The 9,295-nt window shown below is 30.2% G+C and overlaps 1 protein-coding gene across 2 annotated transcripts in view; it reads right to left on the reverse strand.

The window, feature by feature from the left end:
* LOC148311952 (uncharacterized) overlaps positions 1-6,506 on the reverse strand; it is a 31,127-nt gene extending 24,621 nt beyond the window's left edge. For both annotated transcript variants that reach the window (XM_088278250.1, XM_088278249.1), the window contains exon 1: positions 6,139-6,506. The gene's annotated coding sequence lies outside the window, so the exon portion shown is untranslated. The remainder of the gene's footprint in view (positions 1-6,138) is intronic.
* Between the last annotated feature and the right edge of the window lie 2,789 nt (positions 6,507-9,295).

Below are 9,295 nucleotides of genomic sequence, written 5' to 3' on the forward strand. Positions count from 1 at the left end.
GGTCTTCTCTGGTTTTTGTAAATAATTCTTTCAAATATTAGTTTAATTCACAATATTTTGAGTGTGTGTAAATTGGTTCAGAAATCTGGGAAATGTTGTGTATAAAACAAGTGGTCATATAATATGTTTTGAATATTGAAAGCATTGACTTTGTGGATCATATTGATATATTATTTCGAGAAATAAAAATACTTTGTGTTCTGATCCACTCACATTAGTGTTCTGTACTCACTTTGTGTTCTGATCCACTCACACTCAAATGTGAGTGGATCAGAACACAAAGTATTTTTATTTCTCGAAATAATAGGTCATATAATAAGCTGCTAAAAATTGACAATCACGTTTTCAAACGTATCCTAGTATGTAATATAATCCATATATATTGTGATATATTGTAAATAATCCATTGTATTGTCAATAATGGGTAGAATTGGTGAATGTTGCACGTGTGTAAAGCGATCACTTGAACCAGCCTATGATGGTCGTCAGCCCCGTAAATACCAAGACTTTCGTATTTTTCTTCACCTTGGATGAGATATCAAAAAATAATATGAAAAATAACTCCTATTATTGGAGATAATCCAGATTTGTGAACGGGTATTTGGACACACTCAAAATGTTGCAAAATAATCCCGTTAGGATCGTGCATACATCCAAATAAAAGGGTCTCAATAAAATGTATCCCAATCCTACCATAGATGGCTTCAGTGAACTCACATGTACAGTGTCATTTGATTAATGATATCGTAGTCGTACAGAGGAAAGCGACCAACTAACAAAACGTCAAATGTTCAGGAGGGCCATTTAAGTCACTTTTGCTTGGCAAGAAAATAAACATCAATGCAGTTAGTCATATTTAATAAGTCAATATATTATACTTACAAGTTTCAAATCACTTTTGGATTTTTCAGGGCAATATTAAGCTAGTAAGATATCAAACAGTCAATGATCACGTTTTTGTAAAAAAAATTCACTTTGTCACTTTCTCCTGTATGACTACGATATATGTATGAGTTCAAAAAAAAATCACATATTTCGTATTTAAACGGGAAGAACGGAACTCAAAAGACCTTTGAAAAAAATTGAGATTAAGGCAAAGATGATGAAGAAGCTGAAGAACATACTGTTTCCAAAAGTGGAAACACCGTTGGGATGTGTGTGTGCGTCGGGGAGTTGAATACTTGAAGGGGACCCAGACTTGTGACTACTAAATAAAATACATTTTGTTGTATGACGTCAATCTACAAACGTATTAATTGTACAGCCCACGTATACATGAATTCCACTAAGTTATGAAATACGAGTCTCAAAATGAAATAAAAGTATAATTTTTCAATATACTCGTATAAGCTCGAAAAACGTACCATCGATTGTTTTTAGAAAATTCATCATGATCTTAACGCGATATTCGTACTTGGTAAACTAATAACAACTTCTTCAGCTTGGTTTAGGGCTTGTGGCCTGTTTTTAAGAGGGATTAGCCACCTGTGATATCGATTCCCAGCTGCCAATCCATCTCTTTGGCGGTCTTCTCGGGAGTCATCTACCATTGGATTGGCCGTACAGTGCAATGTGGGCGAGTTTGGATGGTTCCATCCTCCTCACATGTGCATACCATTGTCTCCTTCGTTCCTCCTTCGTTCGTTGCCTTCCCCACCTAACGACATCTTCGATCTCGCATATTTCCCTTATCCTTGCTTTCCTTATTCTGTCTCGTAGACTCTTGACAGATATGCTTCATAGAGTCATATTTCTGACACTCTAATCGTGTTTTTTGTTCACTATACTTTCGATCCCATACGTCATGATGGGTCGTACATAACTTTTGTAAATTTTGATTTTGCTGCGATCTTCAACTCAGGATTTTTCCATATACAATTTTTCAGGCATCCTGCGGACTTTTTTGTACCTCAGTTAAATGGCATTGATGTGACAGAGCTGTGGTTTCAACAAGATGGCGCAACAAGCCACACGGCGTGTGCCACCATCAATTTGAGCGGGTAATTTGGATTCGTATACCTCTAAAAAAATACCCTTTACTACATCCCGAGGCGTAGGTACCTACTGGTTAAACTGCACCAATTAAAATTCTGAGTAACAGGCCCGAAATACAATTCACCGACCCATTTTTTCGGTGAAATGTCCTACATTTTCAACTGTCTATTTAGACCTGAACACTATCTATTGTTCGGAAAGTAAAACAATAAGTCGGGCGGAGGAAATTAACAATCTCTAAAGTAGCAAGCTACCAAAGAGTCTGGCCTTAGCCCAAATATATTATTTTCCGTCTTTATAATAATTGTGTTTAAACTACAGTATTTATAGTTCCTTGTACCTTAATTTGATAAGATTTATTAGGTGGGGAAGTGTTATTTTAAAAACTTTATACAAATAACGAAAATCAAGTTCTACTTGAGAAACTAGCAAAACCTACTTTCTTTTCTTTCTTGCTCATTAACTTTAAAAAAAAATCTTTTGTCTGAATTTCATTATCATTTTTCATTTTTTTATCATTTTTCCTTTTTTATCATCAATTTATTCAGCAGTCACTTGTGGTAATATCTTTCCATTTTTAATTTGAGGTTTATCTGGTAAATACAACTTTTTCTTTATAAGAAAATAGCATATGATAAAGATTGATATTTATCAAGTAAAACTTAAATTAAAAATAGCCTTTTGTTCACAACATTACACAGAAGCTAAATTTTCTCAAAATATTGAAGCCCTGTAGGATAGTACGAAAGTGGTTGTCAAAACTTTCTCAAAGACCTTCCTTAAAGCATATTTTTTATGTGAATATATGGAAAATTCCTATACATGTTTACGATACATATTTTATCTTTATTGTCAATAATTCATTGATTGCTTCGGCAGTCACTTTGCGGTAAAAATTTATCCGATTTTAATTATTGTTTTACTTAGTAAATACCACAATTTATTAAAATCTACTGTGACATGTGTTTCAATGCATTCCGCATCATTTTCATGCGGTGTTTGAAAATGATACTGAATGCATCGAAACACGTGTCACAATAGATTTTAAGATATAGTGGTATTTACTATGTAAAACATTAATAAAAAAAAATATAATTCATCCATGTTTTTACATTTTTTTATCTTTGTTTTACAATTTATTTACTTACATACCATCACTCCGCTTCCCCGTAGAGGAAGGCAGAGAGAATTTAGGGTCATACTATTCTGTCTTTGCAAACGATATTCACCTCTTCCACATTCATGCATCTCCTCATATACCATTTACCTGCCACGAGTTCGAATCTGGCCACTTTTAAGAATTTGAAATAATTTAATATACCAAGGGTATTTCTCTCTCTTTTTCCGACTGTATTCACCCAACGAACATATTACATTATATTATATAGTCGCCTAATAATATTATAAGTTTTTTGTATTGTTCTTTCTTCACTCATTCGATTCACATAACCAAACCATCTCAATACGCCTTTCTAAATGTTTTCGATAATTCTCAGCTTTGCATTCAATATATGTTTTACAACCCATGAACAAAATTAGATTATTTAAGAAGATGTTTTTATTTTTTGACAAATGGAAACGTCGAGGTATGTGAACATTATTTAATACGTTTTTATTTGGAATTACGTTCAAACATTTTTTTATGGAAATCAAACCCTTTGAATGGTTTCTAATTTGTAAAAAGTGTTTTTTTTTCTGTTTGAGTCTTAAACTTTTTTTGATACTACGATAACCTTTATTTATTAATTTTACAATTCATGATGTCATGACAATAAGCCCTTCATCTCAATAAACAATTTTTTTTTTAAAATAGTATATATTTTGTAATAATAATTATTTCTTTATATTTTTTATTGCATCATTTTTATTTTTTTTTTGTATCATAAATCAGAATAAGAAAAAATATTTTAAATACAAACAAAAAATCATACTTCATGACTTTTTTCTTATAAATGTTGTGAATTTACAGAAAAGCAAAAATTAGTAAAATTCTCAATGCCATATTTTCAGCAATTTTCATAAGTATTAATTTTTTAACACTGAAAAAAATGGGTTAATCACAATAAACAATTGTTGAAAACTAATATATATTACTATTTTTTAAACTTAAATTAGTACTTTGTTTTTACATCTCAATTTAAAAAAGTAAGTGCCTCAAATTTTGATTATATCTACATTTTTATTCAACCTAAAATTTGAAAAAACATTCATTGATTAAATGGGAAATCTAACCCATGTCTTGTTCTTCAGTGACGTAATTTACTGCATTAGCAAATCATCTGGTTTTTATTTAGTTTACGATCCAATGAACCTGTTTCATGCAAGAATTAATTTAATTTATGAAACAATGAGATCTGTTTTGCTATTTTTAATACCATCCTAGAGCTTGTGCTTTGGTGAATAAATTTACATTTAAATTTCAAAGATAGAAAAACGTATACGACCTGGTAATTTTCTTGGAGTACTTTTATTATTAAAAAATCAATCTTCAATCGGGTGGAAAATGTTAAATATTTATATCTTGCGTAGAATAAATGCAAATAATTTGGAAAAGAGTTGCCGCTATACGAGAAGGAGAGCGTATAGTTGGCGTTTAGAGAGGGAGTTAGCTAGACAATCTGTTAAACAAACTTTACAAACTGGCATATTAATAACATAATGGCATACAACAACATGCCATACACTAGTGTGTATGGAATTTCTTGTTCAATTTCAGACTAGACCTATACAATAATCATTGTTTATGGACGAAAGATATAATTTTAAACCTTATTTTTTTTTTTTTTTTAGAAATGGATATATCTATATTATGGTATGAAACTAATTGTAAACAAAAATAATTGTAAAATAAAAACAGAACCAAATAAAAAATAATAAACATAGTAAGAATATAAAAGTGAGAGTAGAGTAGACTATCATCGATAAATATGATTTTCTTCAAAAATGCAGTCATTCATCTGATTTTTCATTACAAATTTGTCAATGACATCATCCTGCAGTCCATTATGCGATAAATCGATAAGATAATTGATATGTGAATCAATCACCGCATCGAATCACTAATTTACAATCTAAAAGAAGTAATTGATATAATTTTTTAAAATAAAAAAAGGTGTAATTTATATACACACTATTAAACTACATGCTTTTAACTTATAAGAACTTTTACCAAATGTTTTATTTAGACATACGTAAAAAATTAAAAATCACCAAATATAACCTTCATACGAACCACCCCGCTATTTTCATGGTTTATCTTATTTTAACATTATTTGATTTTGTAGTTTACAAAAATATATATTATGTTCAAAGTCTAACATCCTTTATCCCTATATTTTCCAACCAACGCATATAAATCGAGTATGGCTAAGGAACCTTTTAGAATGATCAGAATGACTAAAATTAAGAGATATAGTAGTGACGAAGTTACACGTAGGATGAAAAACAAAAAATAAGCAAGGGGTTTGTCTTGAATTAAAATAAACTTAGATATTTGAAGGTACTATAATTTTGAAAAAAAAGCTCATTTATGTACGAGAATATAAGTTCATGCAAAGCAATTGAACGTTTTAAAATAATACACCATTTCATTCAAACCCTTATCCGCACCCCAATGGTGCATTGGGCTCTGCATCATATAAACGCAGTGTTATCTTGATCGTTAACACATGAAGGAAAGGTGATCAGCCCTCCGCTTCCGGTATTAGTCCAAGGTAATATTGAATAAATATAAGAGTGAAAAAATCACTTACATTTATTTGACCCCCCCTGGGAATCGAACCCGGGACCACCATTTACTCTTCATATAAAATAATTGTATTACTGGTTTCAAAAAGCAGTGTTCCGAAACATATCAGCAATGTGTTGAATTTGTGGTCGTTATACTCGTATTTATTAAATTATTTTATTTTAAGTGTTTAACAGATTGATTAGCAAAAATTAGTCTTTAAAATGTTTATTTTGTATTTTGATCCCTATTACTGACTACAACAAGCCACTGAATCGGAAGAAATTTAAGTTTTTATAGAATAAATTATTTTTCGAAAAGAAATAAAATAATCAAAATGAATGGGTTGACTATAATAATTTTTGAGTTACAAACAGTAAATTTACTCCAAATATGTAAAACACAAAGCAACTTACCTAAGCGAAAAATATGGTCCCTTAATTCAAATTTACCGCCAAGAACCTACACAACTTGATAACTTTTCAACTAAATAAATCAGTTGGTAAAATTCAGCACAGTACTTCAAAGCAACCGCTTTATATCCGAATAAAGCGAACTTTAAACGTACGAATTCATCATATTTCGTAATTTTTATGATAAAAAGACGAAGTTCGGCGCGCCGCGGAAGTTTTTCAGGAGAAAAAAATTAATCACTTTTCAAAAAATGCACGTTTTGAAAGATTTTCAGGATTGGCTGAAGTTTATGCAATTTTCAGTTTGGTTTCCGGTAGGTGCCGAGTTCCGGCGTCGCGGCGCGTATAACGAAGCACGCAGCCTGCGTCTCGACGTCTCGCTCGCTTGCCCGGCACACTGGACCACTCTGTTTTGGACTCCTCAGGGGAGCATTCAAGAAAAGACAAATCGCTAAAACTTTCCAGCAAACAGAATAAAACTAAATTCATCAGGCACTTATATATTTAATTCCTATTTTCGTATTAAAACAGATGTTTAAATGATTTTTTAAAATATATATTCTAATTATATTTGTGATTTTTTTTTTGAAATTTTTCATTTTTAGAATAAAAAAAAACCTTTTTCAAAAATCAACAAGTAATTTTTTACAAGGTTAATTTTTAAGTTATAATCTTTTTAAAGTGTATTTTAGATTTTCACGTAGATTTTTCAAATATCTATTATCTTAACTGTAAAATATGTGTTTATATGAGAACTCTTAAAAATAAGTATAATAACAAGTGGAGGCTTAATAAAAAAAAAAAAAAGTAAACAAATGTTACTTTAAATAAAGAAAATGACGTATCAACAAAATTTACAGCAGTCGAAGCCCGATTATTAAGATAACCCGATACATTTAACTTTTTCAATAGGATACAAATCAGAATATTGTACGTAGGCATATTGTACGTATGTATTATGATGTGGTTAGTAGCCTTAGGGACATTTTCTCGGAATTACTCACTTTAAAATTCATTCATGGTTTTAAAATGTGATAAGCAACAGGCTACACCAGTTGAAATCGAAAATAAAGTCTACTACACGAATCTATTTCTGTATCCAGTGGACTTGTTCAAGCAGTGGAAATTTATAGGGAACTTTATTACTGCAGATTCATTTTAGTTATATTATTTTAATATTTTAATTTTTATTTGTTAATTTAGTTTAAAAGAGTTCCTCACTTTAATGTCAATTATTGTACAAAAAACACATATGTAAAACAAATAAATACTTAAAATGCGTCATTGTGATTCAACAAATTTCATACTGTAATAACATATCTTATTTTTTTTATAAAATATTTATACCATACGAAACTTGCACGGCTGACCTCAAGGTTTATAATGAAGTTGAATAATAATGCATCTCTGCATCTCTGAAGTTTTATTTATTTCATAATCATTAACTGAGATAAGTTTCAGCAGTATTCAATTTATTAAAGTTAAGTTTTGTACTGACATTTTTGGTGGAACTGCATATTATAGAAAAAAAACAAGTATGTCATTTTTCCACATGAATTTTATTTAACCAGCAACCGGGTTACGTCATAACCGATACATCAGACTGGTTTGATAATGTCGGTTAGGACGAAACCCGGTTGCTGGTCAAATAAAACTCATGTGGAAAAATTACATAGTTGTTATTTTATTCTTTAGTATTCAATTTATTTATTTTTATTATTTTTATTTTATTCCATCAAATTTTGTAGTTTTATGTTTTTCATACTTTTTTTTTGGTAGAGCAGCATTTTATTATATTATATTATACATAATAAAAGAACAATTCTATTGCTTTTTCCACTAATTTTAGTAGACCAGTGACAGGTTTTTGTCGTTACCGGCATCATCATACTAGTAACAAGTGTGAAAAGCAATATATTTGCAGTTTTATTATACTTAATTGTTGTTTTAAACAAAATATCACTGACTTATGTAGTGTGCCATATATATTTACATATAATAGTTTCTAACACTAATTATCCACGCTATAACTAAATTAAAAACCATTTTTTTCCGAGTATATTGGCTATCATTCTTTTCAAGCTAGACATCTCGATCTGTGACTAGAAATCTCATTGGCCAATCAGACGAACACTACCTACGTATAAATTTATTTTAGAAATACATTAGAAGTCGAATCGCAGGCGGAGATGTCCCGAGACGCGCTATCGAAAGCGACATTATTTTGACAGATAGAAAGATGGTGGTCTGGGTGAATTTATTTATAACTTCCTCCAGTACAAATATATGTAAGCAAAGAGCAACCCAAATTATACGTGTTTTATGCTTATATAATAAAACTACACGATCAATTTAAATTAATAATCCTTGTTATCCATCAGAGTTGTAAGAGCGTAGATAGACATTTTTTTTTTTAATTATTTTTACTTGGTAAATACAACTATTTCTTCAAATATTTTGTGACAATTAAAATGATGCGGAATGTATTAAAATACGTGTTGAAATAGATTTTGAGAAACAGCGGAATTCACCAAGTAAAATTTAAATTAAAAAATCAATTAAAGACATTGCTTGCTATAAAAATCATTTCATTACTCGGCTGCTACTTCTTCTTTTTTAACTTTGACCACACTCAATCACGCATAGGGCACTGCGTCGTATAGTAACAATGTAATTTTAAACGTTTTTTAAATCTGTAAACTCAAAACAATAGATATTTTTTTACATTTTATAAACCCAAATAATACGTATAAGTTAATTAAAAAATGTATAAACTACGTACATATATGTATAATTTGAAAATGTTTAAGCCATGTCAACCAATGACACAATTTTACTCCTTCGAACCAATTCTCCTTCATTTCCTTTCAGGTGATGAATTATGAATTAAACTTGCCTCCATATAATCAACAATTATGACAACATATCCACCGCTTATCAAGGTTTAAGCGCAGATTTTTTAGTTATTTATTTTTTTATAAAAATGTTAATAATAGTAGTATATACTATAAGTATATATATAGTAGTGGTTATATAACCACTCACCGAGATTTTTATGTCTACCTGTTTCGAGACGTACCCGTCTCTTCGTCAGGACAATAGTATGCAGATTTTAGGTTATTTTTGGAAAAAAAATTATAATCGCAGTTTGATCGCAGTA

The sequence above is a fragment of the Brachycentrus maculatus genome, unplaced genomic scaffold, assembly GCF_059751285.1.
Source record: "Brachycentrus maculatus isolate JH-2025_06_01 unplaced genomic scaffold, ASM5975128v1 h1tg000055l, whole genome shotgun sequence".
In the NCBI taxonomy this organism is placed as follows: Eukaryota; Metazoa; Arthropoda; class Insecta; order Trichoptera; family Brachycentridae; genus Brachycentrus; species Brachycentrus maculatus.